The sequence below is a fragment of the Mandrillus leucophaeus genome, unplaced genomic scaffold (genome assembly GCF_000951045.1).
Source record: "Mandrillus leucophaeus isolate KB7577 unplaced genomic scaffold, Mleu.le_1.0 Scaffold684, whole genome shotgun sequence".
Lineage (NCBI taxonomy): Eukaryota > Metazoa > Chordata > Mammalia > Primates > Cercopithecidae > Mandrillus > Mandrillus leucophaeus.
Window position 1 is genome coordinate 1,812,868 of NW_012107408.1, and position 24,989 is coordinate 1,837,856.

The window sequence follows — 24,989 nt, forward strand, 5'->3', positions numbered from 1 at the left end:
AGCTCACTGCAACCTCTGCCTCCCAGGTTCAAGCAATTCTCCTGCCTCAGCCTCTTGAGTAGCTGGGATTACAGGCACAAGCCACCATGACTGGCTAATTTTTGCATTTTTAGTAGAGACAGGGTTTCACCATGTTGACCAGGCTGGTCTTGAACTCCTGACTTCAGGTGATCCACCCACCTCAGCTTCCCAAAGTGGTGAGATTACAGGTGTGAGCCAACATGCCCAGCCTATATGTCTTTATGCTTATGTTGTTGACTAGCATTGTTTTGTGTCAACTTGGAGGATTCTCTTTAACAATTCTTGTGAGACAGGTCAACTGGTGATGAACTTTCTCAGCTTTTATACTGGAAAGTCTTTGTTTCTTCTTCATTTCTGAAGGATAATTTTGCTGGATATAGTACCTCTGGTTGTCAGGGTTTTTTCCCCCAGAACTTTAAACATATCATCCCACTCCTTTGTGGCCTGTAATATTTTGGCTGAGAAAGTCACTGGTAAACTTACAGTAGCTTCTTTGTATATCGTGAGTTGCTTTTTATTATTATTATTATTATTCTTTCAAGGTTTTTTTTTGTTTGACTTTTCAGTTTTGTTATAGTTTGTCTTGATATGGGGCTCTGATTTCATTAGAGTCCTTTCAGATTTTTGAATTTCACTGTCATTTTATTTTCAAGATTCAGAAAATTTTGGAGCATTATTTCTTCACCTGAGTTCTCTACTTGTTTATATCAATGCCCTGCATCCAGAACTCCCATAATGGACATATTGGTTTGCTTGATGGTAAGTTTCTTCAGGTTTCCATAAGCTTATCCTATGCAAAGTTTTATGGGCTGGCTTTGATTAGGAAACTTTCCATAAGTTTCTTCAGCTATCTTTACTTTCCTTCATTCTTTTCTCTCTTTGCTCCTCTAACTCAATAATTTCAAATGACCTGTCTTTGAGTTTGCTAATTCTTCCTTCTGCTTGATCAAGTCAGCTATGGAACCCCTCTGATATATATTTTTTTCAATTTAGTTACTGTATTCTTCAGATCCAGAATTTCTGGGTTTTAAAAAATAGTTTCTGTCTCTGTGTTGATATTCTGATTTCATTTATGCATAGTTTTATTGATTTTATTTGGCTGTCTTCATTCTCTTGTAGTGCATTATGTTTTAAGATGGTTATTTTGAATTCTTTGTCCAGTAATTTATAGATCTCCATTTTTTTTTTCTTGAGACAGAGTGTTGCTCTGTTGCCCAGGCTGGAGTTCCATGGCATGGTCTCGACTCACTGTAACCTCCGCCTCCCAAGTTCAAGCAATTATCCTGTCTCAGTCTCCTGAGTAGCTAGGATTACAGGTGCCTGCCACCATGCTCCACTAATTTTTTATATTTTTAGTAGAGACAGGATTTAACCATGTTGGCCAAGCTGGTCTCGAACTCCTGACCTCATGATCCACCCACCTCCGCCTCCCAAAGTGCTGGGATTACAGGCATGAGCCATCACGTCTGACAGAACTCTAGTTTTTTAGAGTTGGTTACTGGAATTTTATTTTGTTCCTTTGATTAGACCATATTTACTCGTGTGTGTGTGTGTGTGTGTGTGTGCATATACGTGTGTGTATGCATGCGCTTTGTTATTTTTCTTGTGTGATTGGTGCATTTGAAAAAACAGCCATCTCTCCCAATTATATGGGCTGGCTTCGTATAGGATAAGAACTTCACCAATGAGCCTGGCTACAGAATCTGGGAACATCTCAACCTTTTCATGGGGATGTGTCTTCATTGGGGTTATGCATCCAACTTCCCAATTAGAAAGGTTTGTCCATTTCTTTTTTCAGGAGCTTGTAACATCTTTCTTTCTCTAGTGTTTGTCTGCGGTGCTACAGGATTTCTGGTGCTACAGAAAGCTGCTTAGCTCCCTTTTGTTCTCTATGACCCTAGGCACCTAAAATATGTCAACTCCATCAGGGATGCATGTCAGGCTAGGTAGAAATCAGTCTCTCAGACAACACCCTGAAAAAAACAAATTTAACCTGTGTTCCACTCTTTTATTTTTCTACCAAAGGAGTAAGTGTGAATTACATTTTTTCTCCTAATTGTGTTGAGTCATATGGCTTGGAGAAAGGAATGATGCAGTTGAAATCAAACAGCTTCTCTTACACATTTCAATGGGTGTGTCCTTGGCTTTGAGCTTACCCGGGTGTACTGTTACCTCTTAACTGGAATCTGAAGATCTCATAAAGACTTTTTGGACTATATATTTTTGTTCAGTTGGTGTGTCTGTAGGAGAATAAAGTCTGAGGCTTCCTATTCAGTCATCTTGCTGTCAATCCTCTAATTTTATTTCTATCTTTCTACCAAATAGATAGGTAATTGTCCTACACGCACTTGTAAGTTTATCTTTATATCTTTTTTCCACTGACTTTTAATGCTACTTTTGTAAATTCCCAGAGATGCATGGGCCTTTTCAAGGTCAATTAATTCAATTCCTTTCATCTATTTGCCTATTCCTTAACCAATATCACACTGTTTCAGTTACTAAAGCAGAATACTTAGTCATGATCTCTGTTAGAGTATATACTCCTACTTTATTTTTTATGCTGTCTTAAGTCTTTGTTGTATAACTATTTAAAATCACTAGGTAAAATTCTCCAAAAAGATTTCTTGAAATTCAGATAGAAATGGCACTGAATTAGTTAATTAATTTTGGTGAGCATTGTCATATTTACAATAATGAGTTTTTCCATCCCATGTGTCCGTGTACTCAGATCTTTTTCTTTTTGCCCTTCAAAAGTTATTTGTAATTGTCTCCATTCAGGTTTTACATATCTTTTGTTCAATTTATTTCTGAGTAATATATAATTCTTGTTGCTACTGCCAAAGATATCTAATTTTTATGACAGATATTAAGTGGCTTTACTAATGTGTGAAAGTACTATTAATGGGTTAACTGATTTTAAATCAAACCAACCACAATTTTGCTCATTTTTGTAACCCTGTTTTAATATCATTATTTTTAATATTCTGAGATCTCAAAACCTGGAAATGACTTGGGCATCTTCTGATTTCTGAGAGGACTTGGATAAGCATATCACAGAACAAAGTGCCAAAGCAAGTCAATGGTAAAGAAATGAGATCCGAATGTTCTTGTTTAGTTACCTATTCATTGCTGAGGTCCTCAAACTTTAGCTTACTTCAGAACCACCCACAGAGGTGCTGATGCAGTACCACCCATAGAGGTGCTGGTTAGGTCATATAATCTGCATTTTTAAGTCAACTAAGAGATTCTCATTAAGATAATCCTTAGGCCACATTTGAATAAACAGGAATCTATGGCATCTGCTGGCCAGAGGAGTCAGTTGCAATATAACTGATGGCATCTTGGTTATGACTTTTGCTAAGGATTTTTACCTAGTACACTGCCCTATTAACTTTTGCCAAGAATTAGGAAAGTCTATCTTTTTAGATTAAAAACATTTCCCCAATTATGGTCAGTTTGTTTGTTTTGTCATCCTGCCAACTGGGTCCTCCTTATTCTCAGTGTTAGCAGCTGTAGTCAATGCATCTCAGAGTTTCTTGTTTCTTGCTAAAATTGTTGGCCATGAACTAACTAATTAGTTGCCTTGCAGGGACAGGAGCTACAGTAGTATAATCACAGTCCTTAGCAAGAAAATTAAGCCTGGTGTATTTATAAGTTCAACTTTGATCTTAGTGTTGTGGTGAGCCTCATGTGTATTATAGGGGTAAGCCAAGATGAAGGGAAAAACAGAGAAATCCAAATGGATATACAGCTGATCCTTGAACAATATGGGTTTGAACTGTGTGGATCCACTTATGCATGGATGTTTTCCAGTGAATATACTAGAAATTTGTATGGAGATTTGCATTGGAAAAAACTTACAGATGAGCTGCTTACCCTAGAAACATTGAAAAAAATAAGAAAAAGTTAAGTATGTCATGAATGCACAAAATATATGTAGATACTAGTCTATTTTACCATTGACTACCATAAAATGCACACAATACTATTATTTAAAGTTGAAATTCACTAAAAGTACTTATAGACCATTCATGGTGCCACTAGCAGTCAAGAGAAATATAAACAGAAAGATATAGTATTAAATCATAACTGCACAAAATTAAGTACATACTGTACTATCCTAATAACTTCATAGTTACCTCCTGTTGCTATTGCAATGAGCTCAACTGTGGCAAGTGTCCACTGAAAATGCCATGTGATGCTAATCATCTCTGTGTGAGCAGTCACTCTAGTAAATTGTGAATCACAGTAAAAAGTGATTGCTTGCTCTTCTCACATATTTTTCATTATGGTTAGTGCAATAGTGACCACACAAAATGTCATTGGTGATGCTGGAAGTACTCCCAGGAAGCATAGAGAAGTCATGACATTAAAATACAGGGTTGAATTTCTTGATATGTACCTTAGACTGAGGTCTGCAGCTGTGGTTTGCTGCCATTCAAGATACATGAATCCAGCACAAGGACCACTGCAAAACAAGATAAATTCATAAAGCCTTTGCTGTAGCTATGCCAGGAGGCATGAAAATGTTGTACTTTTTGGGAAATATGTTTTTATCTCATATTGAAATTGTCATTTTTATATAAGTATGGATTGATATCAGAAAGGCATACCTAGACACTAATATGCTTTGAAAAAGTAAAGTCACTATATGACAATTTAAAGCAAATGGAAGGTGAAGGATGTAAAGCTAGAGAATCTAATGCCAGCAAAGGATGGTTTAATAATTTTAGAAAAAGTTTGGCTTTAAAAATGTCAGATAACTGGAGAAGCAGCTTCTTCTGAAAAACAGGCAGCAGGCAGGTACCCAGATACCATTAAGAAAATTACTGAGAAGAAAGGATATCCACATGAACAGGTTTTAAATGCAGATGGAAGTGCTCTATTCTGGATATAAATGCCATAAAGGACATTAATTAATAAGGAAGAGGAGCAAGCACCAAGATTTAAGGCAGAAAGGGATATGCTAACTCTACCATTTTGTGCAAATGTAGTAATATTTATGATTAAGACTTCCCTTACCTATAAAGCTGCACACCTAAAAGCCTTGAAGGGAAAAGATAAACACCAACTCCAAGGTTTTTTTTTGTTTGTTTTTTTTTTTTTATGGACAACAGGAAGGCCTGGACAATGACAACCCTTTTTCTGGATGAGTTCCATTGTTGCTTTGTCCCTGAAGTCAGAAAGCACTTTGTCAGTAAGAGATTGCCTTTTAAAGATTTTTTGATATCAGACAATGCCCTTGGCCACTCAGAATGTCATAAGTTCAATAGCACAGTTGTGGAAGTGGTCTGCTTGCCCCCAAAACCAATGTCCATAATTCAGCCTCAAGATCAGGGTCCATAACGACCTTTAAGTCTCACTCATCACACGTGATACTTTACGGAAAGGATTGTCAACACTATTGAAGAAATCCCCAGTAGAGAGAATGTCATAAAAGTCTGGAAGGATTAAACCATTGAAGATGCCATCATTGTTATAGAAAAAGCTATGAAAACCGTCAATAAATAAAACAATACATTTCTGCTAAAGAAAACTGTTTCTTGATGTCGTACATGACTTTACCAGATTTATAACAGAACCAATCAAGGAAACCATAAAAAGATTGTGGATATGGCAAAAAAGGTAGGGGGTAAAGGGTTTCAAGATATGAATCTTGGAGAAATTAAGGAGCTAATAGACTTAACACCAGAGGAATTAACAGCAGATAAGTTGATGGAGATGAGTGCTTCTGAGCAAGTGCCAGATGATGAGAAAGATGTAGAAGACACAGTGTCAGAAAACAAACTGACATTAGACAATCTAGCAGAAGAGTTCCAATTATTCAAGACTGCTTTTGACTTCTTTTACAACAAGGACCCTTCTATGACACAGGCACTGAAACTAAAGCAAACAGTTGAAGAAGGATTGACACCATATAGAAATATTTTTAGGAAAATGAAGAAGCAAAAGGTAAGAGAAAATACAATGTATTTCCATAAATTTACACAGTTTGTGCCTGCGTCTCTTACTTACCCTTCTACCTCCTCCACTCTTCAATCAGAGACAGCAAAATCAACCCCTCCTCCTCCTCAGTCTACTCAACGTGAAGATGAAGAGGATAAAGACCTTTATGATGATCCACTTCCACTTAATAAATAGTAAATATATTTTCTCTTCCTTAGGATTTTCTATAACATTTTCTTTTTCCTAGCTTACTTTATTGTAAGACTGTAGTATATAATACACACAGAATAAAAATATATATTAATCAGCTGTTTATGTTATTGATAAGGCTTCCAGTAACAGTGGGCTATTAGTAGTTAAGTCTTTGGGGAATCAAAAGTTACACACAAAGTTTTGACCACACAAGGGTTGCCACCCATAAGCCCTGCATACACACATAAACACACACTCACACACATATATACACTTATATAATATGCACTCAACAGACAGAAATACACACACACATATAAGATGTATATCTTTCTATGGTTTTTGAAAATAAAAATATTTTATTTTTTAAACTTTTTCTTCACAAAATGACTTCAGGGAAAAATACTGGCATGTCTAAAAGCTGTGAACCAAATATCCCCCAATCATTCAAAGTGATGAGTGATGTCGTTCTTACTTGACAGTGACCAAAGAAGAGCGTAAACTGGGTATTTACAAATCCATGCTGATTTAATTGAACTGTGAATCTCCTTTCAGTATCTTATTAAGTAAGATTGTTCATCTGGGCATTTTTGCTTCTTGGCACATATTGGAGTAAGCAGAGTCATCTGTTATTTTGTGATGTTCTTACCTCTGGTTTCTAAAGTTCTGAGAAAAAAACACAAGGAGGAGAATCTAATATTTATTGAGTTCCTAAAACATGCCAGACTCTATGTTAGGCATAATCCCATACTTTATCACTGATTTAATCTTCATAATAACCCAATGGAATAATATATTATTATAATCTCCATGAGATTATAAGATTGAAAAGATCGAGGTTAAGCAATTCACTCTGCTTGTACAAGGCCACATAGGTAGCAAATTATTGGACCACCAACTGAATCTAAGACCATCTAACATAAGGCTCAGGTTCTTCATGTATTTCATCTCATTATCTTTTATATTAGGATACAAATCAGATTAGGGAACATTTATGGAGAGACTTGATCCAAAAATATAGTTCTCTTCATGTAAGAAGAACTCCTTGAATTGATCAATGAATGTATGTTCCCCTGTGTGTGGGAGTGTGTATTCCTTTGGGCTATTTCTATAGACTTACCACACATTAGTTAATTCTCCTCTGTGTTTAAAAGTGCTTGAGTGAAAGCCTGTGATAAGTACTGTGCTAAACTATTCTCTAGGTTGTCAAATAAAACCAGATACTCTAAGAAACTATAGCAAGAACACAGATGGGACCACTGAAATAGGTTTCACCCCTCTGGAGGGTCTCGAAAATGCAAATAACTCATTTAAACAACAGCTCGTGAACTGACTTATGCCAGTTCTTCTCTAATTAGATGTGTACTTTCATTTAATGGGAGTCAACGGGAAGGAATAATATTTGGTGAGATCTGCCCTCAAGAATAAAAGAAGGCAGCAGAAGTTAAAGGGCAATTTCTAGCTACCAATGTGCATGGGATAAAAAATAATTATAAGAGTTGTGTAAAGTGGATTAGTTTTGTAACTTCTTAATCCTTGAGACCTTGCTTTCCTCTACTTCTCCACAGTGATTAGTATGAAAACTTGTTAAAAACAAAAGACCTGTGGACTGGTGTAGCTTGTAGCCTGTACTATAGTGGCTTCAACTAAATTCTGACCATCACAGCCCTGACCTTCTGCTCAAAGGGAATGTCTAATGATGCTCTCCTTACAAACAGCTCAGCTTCTAGTTCTGCCCAAAGGGCTCAGGAGGAAACATAAGCTGTACCCTTGATAAAAAGAATAAACTTTTGAATTAGTGCAGAGCAAAAACCTAAGAACATTTTGCAAGTGATTACGAAGGCCTGAAATAAGGAACAACATGCTGGTTCAGACTGCTGGTAAGAGAATATTGGGAACCCAAAAGATCAATAAGACTTGGAGGAAAAACTGAATCCAAAAATTACGAGACAAGTTTCATAATAATTGTTTTTTAAACCATTTTCTTATACGAGAGGGAAATAGAAACTAATATCAAATGACACTGGTTCTATGAAGAAGATGGTTATTCAGCATAAATTAAATATAAAGATAGAAAATATAGAGCTTTATTTTTGTTGTATTCAACTGTTTTGAGTTGAAGAATTCCTCCAGGTATCACTATAAGTGATTTGACCTGCTTCTGTTACTAATACAAAGAGCAAACCATGACAAGCAGTAATCCCTTAAAGCATTGGTTTCATGGAATTATTTTTGCCTGAATATGTTGTACTTTTCTTCAAGGGAGAAAGGAAATGAGGAGTTCTGGTAAGTGTGTCTATACCCAATATTCTGGAATAGAGTAGGGATAAGAATCCCAAAGGATAGAATGGCTCAAATCAGTATTAAGGACAGTAGGAAATCAGGCTGTCTCTGAGATGAGATTTCAGAGAGGAAAATAAATCCCTAGGAGTTGTCCTGGATCTAAAAATTGACCTCAGGGACCTAACAATAGAATGCTGACTGGGTGGGTCTGGATGCATTAAAGCCACCCAAATAAACACTGAGGTATTCTGACAGACAAATTTGAGTGAGTCAAATATTATGACACTTTTTACAATGTTGAAAGAAGAATTCATAGAATGGAGAATCATAGAGGTCACCTTATGTCCATTCTTACTAGTGAGTTCAGTTTTTCCTTTACTCACTGACAAAAGGTAGGTAGTCAATCAAAAATTCCTTCACTCAGCAAACACTGAGTAAGAAACTTATTACCTACTTAGCTCATCTCGGGTCAAGTGCCCATCTCTGAACCATTCATTTGTAATGAGAAAGGTAAGGGTCATGATGTATGAACTTAGCTTTGATCATCGCAATTAGGATGAGGATGAGGGGAGGGGAGGGGACATTTCTTAGGTGTTGCTAAGAAGCAGTTCCATAGGTATCCAATATAGCACACATGGTGATTTTTTTTTCAGATATCCAGATGGATGAATTTTCTATAAGGTTTCAAAGACAACATTCGTATTCTCTGTCTGGTCTTGCATTTGTAGTGGGTTCTCAAAAACAATAGCATTGTCTTTTCTCTAGTCTTCCTTCCCTTAATGATCTCATCCATTATCATGACAACAGAAATTGTAACTCCTCCATGTATTTCTTGGGGAAGATCTCTTTTCCTGGGCATGAAAGCGTGATGAAAAGTATATAGATGAGGGTGTGAGAAGTGAAGATTGGCAAAGGACAAAGTTCTGGGGAAGAACAATATTTGGTGCACCTTTTGTCAATTGGTGATAGCTGCCCAGATCATTTTATTGTAAAGAATTCTCATTCTATATCTAGCCTCTGGATCAGTTGTAGGGGAAAGGGAGAGAGATGAAGATCAGTTGTGCCATATATTTGAACCACTTAATTGTCATCTCAAATGAAAAAGCTGTGTCGAGGGAGACAAGCTAGTAAAGGAGATGGATATAGAAAAATTAGGTAGAACAGAATTAAAATAAGGCCGGGTCAAGGAAAAACACCCTTATGGCATGAAGGAAGTTAATGATATAACACCTAAAAGTCTAAAAGTGATCAAGCATGATAATGTCAAATAATATGTCTTTTTGTATTGGCAAGTAAGTCATTGAAAATAGCTTTTGTGGAGTATTGATTGTGCAAACCTACTACGAGAGGATTGAAAAGCTGATGGATGATAAGAAAATGTAGACAAAAATTGTAGTCTATTAAAGGAGCTGCCTGTAAGTGAGAAGGAGAGGCAGTGGCTAGACTGGTGTACAAAGTTCAGAAAGTTGTAATTTTTAGCAAGACAGAGGCAAGCTAGAGATGTTTCACATCTGCTGAGTGAAAAATGAACTATAATCTTTATTATAACATTGTAATAGCTAAAAAATTGGAAATGACATACACACCCATCAATTTTTTTAAAGATAAATTTTGTATAATTATATAAGGAAAGTGGATTAATAATACTTTTTAAGTTAGTTGGGAGGTATTCATTATACCAGGTAAATCTTTATTCCTTTTGTTTGTCTGAAATAGTTTGCTATGAATTAAAACAATTATTTTTTGTTTTTAAAATAAGATAAAATAAATCAAGTATTTATAATTCTTATAAGAAGAGAAGCAGTGAGCCACCTCTATTCCTACCTGGAATTCTACTTCTTAGATGTCAACGTGTGCAAGTCTTAGTCTTGTTCTTTTAGAATTTACCCCATTTTAAAAAAAAAAAAAAAAGATGCTGAGTACTTGATCCCATATAGAATTGCACACAATGAGAACATCACCTAATCATGAGTGTAGATTCCGCTTAAGAAAAGGAGTCCCTTTATAGTGTAGAGTTGTGGCTCAAATTCATCACTGGCTAAATTTCAGACCAATACTAGCCCTAGGAATGCAAATTGAGTGGCATATGCAACAAACTTCCACTAGATTTCAAAGACCAGATCAGGCCACATATGGGAGTGAAGAAGAAGGAACCTGCTGGTTTGATAGTGATGAGAGGGACAGGAAGCACAGCAATGTTTGAGAAGCACCAAAACATTGAGTCAGACAGAGACAATTCTGATAAAGATAAACACATGCAAAAAAGTGGCTTATATTATTACCAAATTTTGCTCTATAGATGTCTATCTCCATCCACTTAATGAGAACATGTGTTTGTTGTGTTCATTAATTCCTAATTGTCTACATAAGAGGCACTCAATAAGTATTTGTCAAATTAATGAATACATGCAAGAGTAGATGGAGCGTGGCAAATGCAATAGAATAATATGTTGCAATGCTATGGTTGGTTTTCCCTGAAAGGTTCCTTCATGAATATAAATTGAAAATAATTATTTCTCATCCAGGTTGGAGAGCTACAGAAAAATGCAGTATGTGCTTCCAGCAACTTCCCGTTGGTCTCAGTGGAAGTCAGACAGTATTTTTGTCAACCACGTGACGTCACCTCTCTTAGGAAGTTGCAGTCAGAATAATTCATTTCCCAAAGTGCTTACTGAGAAGAATTCCTTCAAAGTTAGAGGGTGAAGGGGCTTCATTCGGGGAAAACAGGATTATCTAGGGTATATGCTTTTAAAAGCTGTTACTTCAATCTTCTCCTGTTTTATCTCCTTTGAAGAGTCTATTTGTTTTGTCTCTTCCTTTTCCCTTACTCCACATACAATTTGGCTGATAGTTTCACACACAAGACTTTTTAATTATTTACAGAAAGGTCTAATGCTGAGACACGGGCATAGCTACTCATAACTTTTTCATTTGCAGATTAGTTTTATGTGTTTATGAGTTACTTCCTGAGAGTTCTCATCATATTTTGCAAGGTTTTTTATTCAGTCCCCCACCATTCATGTCAAGGTTTGAATTAGCAAATGTCTTCTTTAGTTTAATCTTGGTGGTTTTTTCTTTACCCTCTTTTTTTTTTACTGTGCTTAATTCTGAAGAGCAAATGTGTCCTAGTGCTTTATTCTTCTGGTTCTAATCCAACAACATGGCTATAAAGATCCGAGAAATTCTTGTTTGTGCTTTTTCTGGTGGTGGTATTCTATTATTTCATTAAATTACATCACTACAGTGGGTTGTGGAAAAAGCAGGGGTTAGAAGCCCTGTTTTTTATCCAAGTTCTGCAATTTACCAGTTCTATGAGTTTAGGCTAATCACTCAAGCCCACTATGCCTTAGTTTATTTATCCACCCAGTGAGTAAAATAATACTGTTCTTATACAGTTGTTGCCAAGTCAACTGAGACAAAAGGCTAGTAATGTCTTCTGAAAAGCACAAAGCACATAAATCAATCTAAATTACTATGATGAGATGTACCTTTCCAATGAGGTTGCCCTGATCACCAGCTTACTTGTGCCAGCCCAGTCATCATTTCTCAGCACAGCAAGAATTATCTGCTGTTCAAGTCAAGCAGAATCACAGCCAACCCCTTCTTAGAATCCAATTATAAAGTCATTACTTAAAACATTATTGAACACATATATGTGCTCAACCCTTCTTGAGGAGTTGTAAATACAGTGGTTAGTCAAATATATGGATAAGTCATGAGCTTACATTCCAGCTTCCCTCATGAGCTTACATTTGAGTCAGCATAAGATAATAGGAAAAGGTAATTTATGTAGTCTATAATACACGCAGGCATATTTATATTTATACTGCAGAAGTGATGGTGTATCATTATCATTGCAAATTGTACATATAAATCAATTCTCCCTAAAAAATCTCCCATTCTCATTGTGTGCGTGCACACCTTATAAAACTCAGGGGCATTAAAAAAACAAACAAACAAAAAACAACATGGTGTTTAGGGTGGAGGTAGGGGGAATTTTTACTCCTTCAGCCAGAACCCAGCCTAAGTGATTTCATTAATAACCCTTTTATAGAAAGGCCACTCTCATCTGAGACACAGCTGCTATCTTCTCTCCATCCTGATCTCTTTCAATTGTTTTTTTGTGAAAGAAAATATGTTGCCACTCATCCATGAATTCCTTTTCCTCCACAATCTCCATCACCCAAACAAGGTAATTATCTGTGTTATACTGTAAACATTTCCTTTACCTCTCATTCCACACTGGAGACAATATGTATGCCTCCAAACGATCCACTTTGGGTTTATTTAATCCTTTTGGTAGGATGCTTCATCCTTTTAACGTGGATATTGGTGGAAGACACATGGGTGGAAAGTTCAGGTCCTACAGATACCTCCTAGCAGCTGCATGAGTTTGGACAAGAGACACTTCTTCTGCGCCTCAGTTTCTTCACCTGAAAAATGAGATAATAAAATTATTCATCTGATAACATTCTTGTGAAAGTTAAATTAGCTAATGCATGTAATAAACTACCTGGTAAAGGATGGTCATTCAGTCAATATTAGATAGTAGTAGTATTTTTGATAAGGTAATTGCAACCGCCCAATGGGTTCTTCTTGCCTGCTACCCAGATAGAGCCAAATTATCAAGGCAGGGGAAATGCAATAAAGTGTTTTACACATACATGGCTAAATAAGAGACTGGGGTTCTATTATTACTCAAATCAGCTTCCCTGAAAATTCAGAGGATAGGGATTTTCAAGGATAGTTTGGGGGAAGCGGGGGGTGGCTTGGCAATGGATGCTTACTGCTCATTGGTTGGGGGTACAATCATAGGGCTGTGGGAAACGGTCCTTATGTGCACTGAGTCACTTCTGGGTGGGGCCACAGAAGCAGTAGACGGGTCCAAATGGAGCCATGGTTGGCAGGTCCAGGTGGAGCCATCGGTAGTCAACATGCAAAACAACCTGAAAAGACACCTCAAAAGACCAATCTCAGATTCTACAATTGTTATCTGCAGGAGTAATTGGGGAAGTTGCGTAGCTTGTGACCTCCCAAATAATGGCTGGCAATAGTTTATGTCTACACCTTAGTAAAATTCAGGCTTCTCTTATCCTCCTAGCCTGGTGGTCTCTCAACTTTACAAAGGCAGTTGAGTTTTGGGCAAGGGCTATTATCATTTAAACTATAAACTAAATGTCTCCCAGAGCTTGACCCAAGCCCAGGTATAATTAAGGCCAGTCTGAAGACTAAAGGAAAGATCAGGAGTTGTTTAAATCCAATCTCTTTGACTGCCATTATTTTCTCAGTATTTTAATTTTTGCAAAGGTGGTTTCATAATTCATCTTAATTTGTATCATATTCTTTTAACAGACAGCTTGGTGGCTCTAAGAGAATTAATAAAGCCTTGTTGGATAAATATAGACTCAGATTGGATCATTATTTTATCAATAGGAAGCCACATGATAGATGCAACATTTTGGACTCTACTATTTGTGATTTCAGGCAATTTACTTAATTTCTCTGGAGGACCTTTTCTTTGCTCATCAACAACACAAAGTGTTGGCCTCAATTTATTTCAAGTTCAAAATCATCTGAGAAGGAAAAGAAAAATAAACAAAAGTAAATATTTAAAATTGTTCAGAGGAGAAACATGAATAAGAATCAAATAGAAGAGGTTTTGAGTTTATGTGGATAAGAGGAATAAGATGATCTCTTGAGTCATATAAATAGACAAGAGCAATGGTCTAAACAACAATGATAGTTTGTAAGGTGTCTGGGTTATGGGAACCATGAAGGATGAAACAATTAGCACTAAGTGTCAATTTATTGGATTGTTGAGTGGATAAAATGACAATTTTAAAGTGCCTTGAAAAAGATAAAAGTGCATTAAAAATGCGAAGCCATTTAATTCCTTCAATGTCTTCTTGGTTTTGTTTTAAGTTATGAGGCATATAGTCATCCAACCTTTGTTTATTGTAAATTTAGTATCCAAAATAACTTACTTTGTTTAAACAGAATTTTTGACCTTTACCATTGTTACGGAGTTTAAAAAGCATTTTTCAGAACCAAACGGGGAAGACTAGCAAAGAGTTCTAAGTGCCACACAGTATTTGTGGGAGGCACCTTCCAACATGGCCCCCAATAATCCCACCTCCTGGTATTCATATCCTGTGTTATCCCCTTCAAATTGTACCACTGTTGGTCTACGTGACTGGTAGGACATGACGGGGTGATGGTGAATCACTTCTGAAATTAGGTTACAGAAGAATATGTGGCCTCCATCTTGGTCCCTCATTCTCTTTTTCCCCTTAGAATATAAGTCAGATACTGTGTTGTCAGCCGCACTATAGAGAAGCTCACAGGTGAAAAACTAAAACCTCTGGTCAACAGCGGGCGAGGAACTGAGAACTACAGCCGATAGCCACATGAGTGAACTTGGAAAAGGATCCTGCAGACAGGTAACCTTTAGAAAGCCTTAGCCTCAGCTAACATCTTGATGGCAACCTCTTGTACTCTGAGCAGGAATTACCAGCCCTCAAAAATTGTATGAGGTAACAAATGTTTATATGGTTTCAAGCTCTAGGTTTGTGGCAATTTGTTATGCAGCCATGTATAACAAATGCAGTGTTCTTCAGACTAACACTGCTCTCAAAATTAAGAAAAGGTAGAGGTCAGTGAGGTCTCAGCTCATGTGGACAGGCAGATGCATTTCAGAGAGAATAGGCCTTGGTCTTGTTTCCTGCCTGCAGTCACATACTATAGTTCTTCTCTCCAGACAAGCTTCTGTTGTGAGTTTCTTGTTATCTTTCCAGCATTTTCTGAGCATTTCTGATATTGATTTTGAACACTTTCAATACATATTAAATACTAACAATTTCTCCTTAGTATATATGGGGGAAGGAAGCATGTAAACTTGTGAAAAACTTTGTCTTACGTTATAAATGCATCTGCAAAGTGGATTTGTTTTTCGATCCTAAAGATGCATTTCTAATTTGTAACATCTATTGCTTGAACTTGTTCTTTTCATTCTGCTTTTCTATTTTGTGCAGATCCATAGACTCTTCAAAGTTGCATTTGGACTTGGGACTATTTCAAAATCACTCGAGCAATACACTTCTCTAAATGACCACTTTTCATTTGTTCAGCAGACTAGCTCTCATGAGTTAGCCTTTCCTCTCTTTCTGGAAGATATTTAGCTTTCATTGATAATTCATTAACTGTTTTTAACAAATGTGTAGTTAGCTTTCATTAATAATTCATTATTTGTTTTAATAGTTGTGAGCAGCCGAGGGTCCCTGAACACTGACTTTACCTTTTAGAGTTGAAAAGACCTTCAGCCTTTTTGAGTTGCAGAAAGTTTAATCAATTTAATTACTAAGGTTTTATTCTTGACTATTAGCCTCACAAGCTTCTGAGACTTTTTAAGCAGAGGCTGTTAAGTTGTGACAGTTTTCTTTTTGGGAACTTATTTGTATCATACCTTAGCTTATTTATTTCCTTTTTTATTTTAACTTTTAAAAACATAAAAGACCATTTGAGTTAACACTCTAAGAATCAACAAAAATGTATTTCAGTCTCCGATATACAAAAGGAAAGTTCTTTATTTTTACTTGCTAATAAATTTTTCTTTCAAATATGTTTCCACATTCCTTTGTCATAGTTCCCATGGTTATGTTTATGTCTTTTTTGTAGCCACTGTTTTCTGTTTAGCATGTGTTTCACTTCATTTTAAAGTTTACTACTAACTTTATTTTTAACCCCAGACCACAAAGCATATTTACATGATTTAAAACATTTACACACAATAATTTCAAAATTCTAACAGTCATAAAAGTCATGGCAGTCATGCTGTTTTACTTAATCCACAGGGTGTACTTGTTTTTATTTGGATTTTTTAGAAGGTTATTTTTTTTTTTTTGCCTTTAGCTATGTGTTTCTGAACTTTTATTTTTAATAGTATAATTAATTTTGCACATAGCTCTGCAGAACGTTCAACAAGTTACACAATTAAAAGAGATTTTCTCCAGCTTGCTTTCATTTCCTTTGCCCTGGTCTAATACTAACATTTCCTTCCAGGCTCTACCAATTTCCTCCATCCTAACTCAGATGACTTTATTTTTTGTTTCTGGCCCTTGCTCCATGGAACCAACCACTAATAGGTTACTATCTATTATTTTCCAGGTTTTCTAATTTTATTTTTTCCATCTTAACATTCATCACTGATCAATTTTGATCTATCTACCTAACACACAGTGCCAGTCTATCTTTCTCTGTGAAAACTGCCTGTGTGGCACATAATTTAGGGCTTGTATTAGTCACGGTTCTCCAGAGAAGCAGAACCAGTAGGAAGATACATCTATATATCTATATTGATATCCATATCATGTATATCTAATTCATCAATATATATATATACACACACACACACACATATGCACACACACATATATAAAACAGCAAGACTGAGAGAGGGAGAGACTGAGTATGAGGAATTGGCTCATGTGATTAAGGAGGCTGAGAATTACCATGATCTCAATCTGCAAGCTGAAGAACCAGGAAAGCCAAGGGTGCTGTAATTCACCCAAGGCTGAAGGACTGAGAACCGGGAAAGCCAATGATGTAAATACCAGTCTGAGGCCTGGAGAGGATGAGATAAAATATCCCATCAAGCAGTGAGGCGGGGAGGAAAAAAAAGGAGAAAATTCCTCCTTCCTCCAATTCTTGTTCTATTTAGGTCTTCAGTGGATTGGTTGATGCATAGCCACATAGGAGAGGGCAGTGCACTTCATGGGGTTCACCTATGCAAATGCTAATCTTATCAGGAAACACCTCCGTGGACACACCCAGAAGTGCTTAATCTGGGCATCCCTGACCAGTCAAGTTGACATATAAAATTAATCGTCACAGAGGTTGATAAATTAAAATCTTAACAAAAATAGTAAACAGCAAGGAAAGGCCAATCTTCTGATAAGAAAACACTACATCAGTATAAAACATAGAAACAAGTACTGCTCCTAGACTCCCGGAGGCTATAACAAAGGTGGCAGCTCATGGTGAGAAAGCTTACGTTTTGTAGTTCTCCCATTTGAATGTACTCAGGAAAATATAATACCACCTACCACCTGGAATGCTTGTAAGTGTTGCTAATACCTATTTTTTTGGGGGTAGGGGGACAGAGTCTCTCTCTGTCACCCAGGCTGGAGAGCAATGACACAATCACTACAACCTCTGCCTCCTGGGTTCAAGTGATTCTCCTGCCTCAACCTCCTGACTAGCTGGGATTACAGATGTGCGCCACCATGCCTGGCTCATTTTTGTATTATTAGTAAAGACGGGGTTTCACCATGTTGGCCAGGCTGGTCTCAAACTCCTGACCTCAAGTGATCCACCTGCCTCAGCCTCCCAAAGTGCTGGGACTACGGGCATGAGCCACCATGCCTAGCCAATGTTGCTAATTTCCAGGTCCAACCCCTAAAGACTCTGATTCAGTAATCCTGGAGTGCAATCCAAGAATCAGCACCCTGCAAGAAACCAGGTTTAGTCCCATGCTTTGAGGAAAGGACATTGTGATGAGAAACACACAAAGCTCTTGTAATACGTGTATGCTCATAGTATTGAAACAAGGAAAAAGATAAATGTGTCTTTCCTGCACGAGAAACGTAACCATCCCTCCTCCAGATTTTCTAGTAGATTCTACAATGAAGGTGAAATTAAAGGAACCATTTAAGTAATCAAGAGGAATGTATTTATGGAAAACTGTCTCGTAGAGAGTGTAAAGAAACTATTTGAATTTGCTTTGAAACATAGAAAGAAGCATCTAAAGAAAGTAAGCCTTGTTGACAAGGTGGAAGAATCTGAAATAGCTAAGAGCAAGGCCAACGTAAAACTTCCAAGGGCCATTCATTGTAATAATTGTGTCTGCTTTGGATATATAGCTGACTCTCATTTAATCTAGGAAGATATTTGAATTAGGCCTTTGCCTGTAGAACTGTGATTCTCATTATCAGCTACACATTAGAGTTATCTGGGAGCTTTAATAAATACAAATGTCTGAATCTCACTGACTGGATAGTGGGTTTTAATTGGTGTGAAGTATGATCTGATTACCAGGATTGCTGAAAACATTTCAGAGATTTTTAATGTGCAGCTAGATTAATAACCACTGCTCTAGTTAACTTAGCAAGTACTGCAGCAGTATGAAATTAACCTAAGATTGACAGTAGAGTAATTCACAATGCTTTGCATTTGCAGTTCATCATTAGCTAAAAGCTCAATATTTTCAGTGTTTCCCAGGCCCCTAAATAAACAAAGCTCTTATTTTGAGGATTTGTCACCACACTGTTAAGAGAGTTTTTATTTTTTTTCTTAAGTGTCACTTTTGCAATCAGCCCTGTGTACATTCATTGTTCAGGGACAATTGCCTGATCTTTCACAGAGAAGCTTTTACTTCTGAAATTCCCAGATCCTTTCCCCAAAGTCCCTGTTCTGTGCACAGAACTTCCCTCCCCGCTCTAGCCTTGATAATATACACTATGAGATCAGTACAAACAAGACATTCTGAGTCTTGACGGAAGGATAGAATGTGAGAGAGGAATAAAAGTTTCCTTTGTGCAGAGCATTGGTGGTGGTGAAGGGATTCAGTTTCCCGGTTGCATAATATCTGTGTAGTTTCATTTTCATTTTCACTTTTCCCTTGTTCATTCAACAAATATTTGAATCATTACCATATGCTACTTACTTTGTTGAGAGTTAGGGATACAATGATGAATAGGACAGACAGGGCCCCATCTCTCCTGGAACTTAACCTCTAGTGGAGGATACAGGACAGAAAACAGAAAAATTGCACTGCTGTGTAATTAATTTGTTTATTCACCCACTAATTCTTCATACAGTATTTAAACTGAGCCAGTGCCTAGAAAAGATGGGTGAGATTCAAGGATGCATTTTAGATACTGAAAGGAGGGTGATGGAGAGTCCTTTCTCCTCAAATTTAATTTTATTAGAATAGATTTAAACATGCAGAGATTGTGTAAAGCTGATTGACATTAGCCATCAAGTTTGATTGTGAAGTGGGTTGTACGTCTGTTTGGCTCTTTCTAAAACTTTGGCAGGGACCACTCAGTACTTGAGCTTTTGGTGCTGAGGTACTTCTAAGCCATGGACTTAAGTCTGTCTCTATTTGGAGGCTTTTTTTTTTTTTCCCTAAAACATGAAATTGTTTCCCAAAGAAATGAATCAAAATCCAAGCTGATTTTGCAAATAAGAAACCTTAGAAGAAGGGGATTTTTGTCAGCCACTAATATAAAATCATCTGGGAATACAAGATTCATACTGAACTAGAATCTCAGGGACTGACAGGGGAACCTGCATTTTTAACATGGACCCCAGGACTAAAGTACCATAACGGTCGCCTCAGAGAATCTGGTCTGTCTCTCATTGATATTTTTCTTTAATCAATCCCAATCAGTGAGTCCTTATGGATTTTTTTCCAACTTGATTATCAAGTCGATAGGTTTCCACAAGGATTTTGAATAAGGTTATCTTCTTAAACTAGTGTTAATAAATCCCATATATGATACATGGGACACCATCTGGTGAAGTAACAAAGGAACTTGTCTATAAATGTTTGAACTGAGGAGAGGGGAACATTCAAGGTCAGCCATCCAAAGCGAGTGAGGAGCAATTCAGGTGGGCGAGACTAGAATATGTTAGTAATCAAAACATTGAAGCCTACTCAGTGACATTGTAGTAGGGCTGAGAAAAGCCTGTGAACAGAAGTCTATTTATTCCTTCTCTCTAGTTTTAGACTTTATGGTGTCTAAAACAAACAAACAAATAAAAAATCCTGTTATTGTTACTAAGCATTGACTGTCCAGGAGAGAAATAGAGGGAGAGAAAATAAACACCTGATAAAAAGATAAAGCCTTTTTTCTCCGAGTCAGAGAGGAGCCACCAGGCTTCATCATGAACTGGAGGAAGTCTTCTGAAGACTATCTCAAGACTTGGCTCGAGGTCCATAATCATTGCTCAGTTTTCTTACTGTAATCTGACGTTCCCCTGAGATTTCAATATTAAGAGAGTGCACTGGCCAGAACATCTGTGCATCCCAGTGCCCTTAGTGTTTATTTTTCTAACTGTGAATTCATATGCTGGCATGTGGTTTCTCCTTTTTTCTCTATTGAGCCTGGAGAGTATTGGTTGAGCCCCTGGCTCCATCAACCTCTCTAATTATGGTGGCAAAACAGAAAACAGAAACAGTTTCCTGACTTCAAACTTGAGCATTAAGACTCTGTGGGACTACACTTAGGTGAGCAGCTGGACTCATTCAATAACATGTCTAGGTTGTTTCTCAACAACCGTAACACATATGATAGACTTTTTAGAGCTCTTAGGAGACAAGTTTTTATTTTACAAAGAAGGAAACAGATTCAAAGAGGTGAAGTGGTGAGCTAAGGCCAGAAAGCAAGAACATGGATGGATAAGGACAGAAAAGTTTTCATTCTAAGGGTAATGTTTCTTCTACAGCATGACAGCACCTCTCACAAACTGTGCTTGCCACAATGACTTTGTTTTCATCCAGTGATATGTCCACTGAGCTTTTCATGACAGTATACCTTTGTTAGTATGCAAATAGATAAAATGACTTCATAATTATAGAAGCTTAACTTACAGCAATTTTGTCCAAGGCCCTATGGCTTCCAAAACCAATACATATCAACGTATACTGATATACTTCTTAAGCCTAGCACAGATTTCTTCTTTTCCTTTTAGTCACCTAGAAATGTCCCTATCTAAGCATATTAAAAATCAGATGGAAGACAAACAAAACTCCTTTGCTTGAAAATGTGATCTCCCTCCTTTTAAAAATAATAAAAACTGACAAAATATTTATGTTCTATTAAAAGACACAGTCAACCTTTAAACTTGGTTTTTTCCTTAAAAAACACATCACCAAGTACTAAAAGGCTAGTTCCTATGAAACTGTCTCCAGCTAGAAAGGGAGGTCAAGATGCCCCACAAATGTGATTTACTTCCTTAAGGATATTTAGACAGACCTCTTGCACACAGAATTGCCTTTAAATAAATAGCCATATAAAATTCATTTTGTCTGTTTTGCCTCAAGTTTGTTGTGCTTGAGGTTTATTTGCCTGCTGTTTACAGGGCTGTGGTATAACAGAAACCAGACCAGAAATCAACACATTTTGTCTGAGCTCTCAATGTCATGTGTCAGAACAGTCACTGGCCTCCCACCAGTCTGTTGATTGGATTCAGATTATGACCTCCCTATTCGTTCCATTTAAATTACCCTGAAGGTATGAGCTCAACAGTGCTCTGAGACAGTGTTGGAATAAGCTTTGCAAACAGCCCAAGCTAGGAATTCAAAAAGGCCTCAGCAGTAGCCTAAGAAAATCTTTATTACAAAACGACTTATAGATTTGATGTAAAACATGCTTACAATCACTTTGGCAACAGCGTTTGCATGATGTATAACAGTTTATATGAACTGGAAAGAGAAAAACTTCTTACAAATGATTATCCAAAACAGTTTTAAACCAAGGGTATCTCTGAAACAGTAAGTTGGTATAAACAATTATTAGGGATTTTAAAATGTAGACTGTTCTCCTTCATTTCATCTCTGATTTTCTGGTAGCTGCATAGCTCCCAGGCTAACATCTTCCTTTGTATAGTTGACACTACAATTTGTGTCTGTGTGTACCTGGCTCATGCATCTGCAGTGAAATTAATTGCCAGGGTCGGGACTACAGAAGCAAAAAGAGATTAATAGGAAAAGACATTAGTGCTTCAGAAGATAAAGGGCTTAGAATTCTACAAATATGACTCCCCCTGATTACAAAATGGTAACTTCCTACTTTTAGAACAACCAAAAAGACAGAACACAGAAATGTTAATAACAGTTGGCCTCATATTACCCAACATCCACATATGTTAGAAAATATCCATGTAATTAGAATTGAAGTCTCTGAATTGCAACAGCGCATCCCAACCAAAAATAGATGTGGCCAGAAGTCTACTAAATGGGGACCACCCATCCTTCCAGGTTCTACATGAAACTGAGTGGGAGTTTGGCCCAGAAAAAGTAAAGTTCCCTTTTAAAATTGGGGGAAAAAATTAGTCTGTAAAAAATTAACAACTGTTACAGAAGTTTTAACTATTCAACACAGAGATTGCATCTATAATACCTACATCTTGGTTTCTAATGCCATTCCCAGAAATGGAAACAAACAAACAAACTAAAAAACAGGGCTCCTTAGAGAAATGGCTGATCCAGGACTGGGATACGAAATATACCGTATAAACCTGAAACATCTCTCAGTACCTGAAAAGTGAGGACATGCTCAACAAAAACCGAAACCCATTGATAGGAACGTAACAGAGGGGAATGAGATCCAATGGAAAGAGCTCCCAATGATCAAATTTGAAACAACTTGAGCAAATGAAATACATAAAGTAGTATTGGATTATAAACCAAAATGTCAAATAAATATTCATGAATCTGTACTTACATGAATATGAATCCCAAATAATTTATGTACTCTACTCTCAAGAAAGTGGATCATAACTCTCCTCTCCATAAGTGTGTGCTGCATATATTAACTCCCTTCTCAAGAGTGCATTATGGTGGCCAGGAGTGGTGGCTCATGCCTGTAATCCCAGCACTTTGGAGGCCGAGGCGGGTGGATCACCCCAGGTCAGGAGTTCGAGACCAGCCTGACCAACATGGAGAAACCCCGTCTCTACTAAAAATATAAAATTAGCCGGGCATGGTGGCACATGCCTATAATCCCAGCTACTAGGGAGGCTGAGGCAGGAGAATCGCTTGAACCTGGGAGGCGGAGGTTGCGGTGACCCGAGATTGTGCCATTGTACTCCAGCCTGGACAACAAAAGTGAAACTCCGTCTCAAAAAAAAAAAAAAAAAAAAAAAAAGGCATTATGGAGAGGAGTGGAGAGTACCTTTACAGTGGAGAAGCCCGACAACCATACCACGGCCAGGTGATCAAGGCTAACATCATCAGTGATAAGTCGTACTGATAGTATACATCTTTGATATGATGCAGTGAGAGCTACATTTTACCTCTGTGTCTTCCTCTGCTGAACGTACACTCCTGAGAAAACAGCAGACAAATTCTACAAAATACCTGGTCCATACTCCTTAAAATTTCAAGTCATCCAAAAAAAAAAAGAGTCTAAGAAACTGCCACATCCAAGAGGAGCCAAAACATAATATAGTATCCTATATGGGATCCTGGAACAGAAAAAGCAGTACACATACACACACGCACGCACACACCCCTCCTAAGCCAACCTGAATAAAGTAGGGGACTTAGTTTACAATACTATATCAATATTGGTTCATTGTTTGTGACAAATATACCATTTTAATGTAAAATGTTACTCATAGGGGAAGCTGGATGTGGGGTATATGAGGACCCTCTGCATTACCTTCATAACTTTTCTGTAAATCTAAAACTATTCTAAAATGAGAAGCTGATCAAAACTAGCATTTACTAAAAAGCAGAATACAGTAAGATAGGTGTGCAATGGGTAAGGAAAAGAAGGAATAAAGGGATATGATCAGGTAATGTGCTTGAGTTTGTTGTGAAGTTATAGAAACCTGGGGAATATTTCTTAGGGACAATCCCTGTCCTGGGTGTGTGCAGCACACTGATAGTCAATCTAAGGACATTTCAGCCTAAGGGCCATGGGGGCTCATGCATATATTTGCATGTTCGAAGACAGGAAGAGATGAATGCCTGGAATAGAATGCCTAGGAGTTCTAAGAGGGAAGAGTTGTGCTTTCTGATGTTAAGATTACAGGAAAAGGGTTTCTCTTCAACGCAGTTATGGAGGACTTTCAAGCCCCCAGTTCTCATTTCTGCAGGCTTGCTCTATTCTAGGGTTGAGAGTCTAATTCCAGGAGAAAGATTTTCAGGGATCCTTTTCATAATCAATAAACATCTGTTGAGCATCTGTTGTGAAGCAGGAACTGGAAATACAGAAATGAACAGGCAGTGACTGTGCTTGCTCGGAAATAGGCAAGGGTGTTCTTTTGAATCCTCAGATTTCAATTGTCTGTGACAGAACACGGAGTTGCATTCAAGTTTTATCATCTGAGTAAGAGGATACTGTGTGGGGAGGCAGGGTTTTATGAGACCTAAATTACTATGAACACTTACTACGCATGTAATAAAATTTTTACGTCAAATCTTCAAAAAAACAAAAGAAAGAAATGATCACTATGATGTCCTTCATGTCAGGAATCTCACGGAATAGTGGAGTGGGTCCATAGGGCAGCATGAGAATTGCTAAAATGGAATTGAAAATGGGCTGCTAAGGGGCCATAGAAAAGAAGTATCTAGATTGAACTTGGGGTCAGTGAAGACTTGAGCTGAGTGTAGAAGGATAACTTAGAAATAGGCTAGGTGAAGGGCTGGGCCTTGAGGCAAGAGGGAGCAGCTGAACAAAGTTTGGAGGCATAAAACAATACATCCTGGCCACATGCCAGAGCTCATGCCTGTAATCCCAGCACTTTGGGAGGCCAAG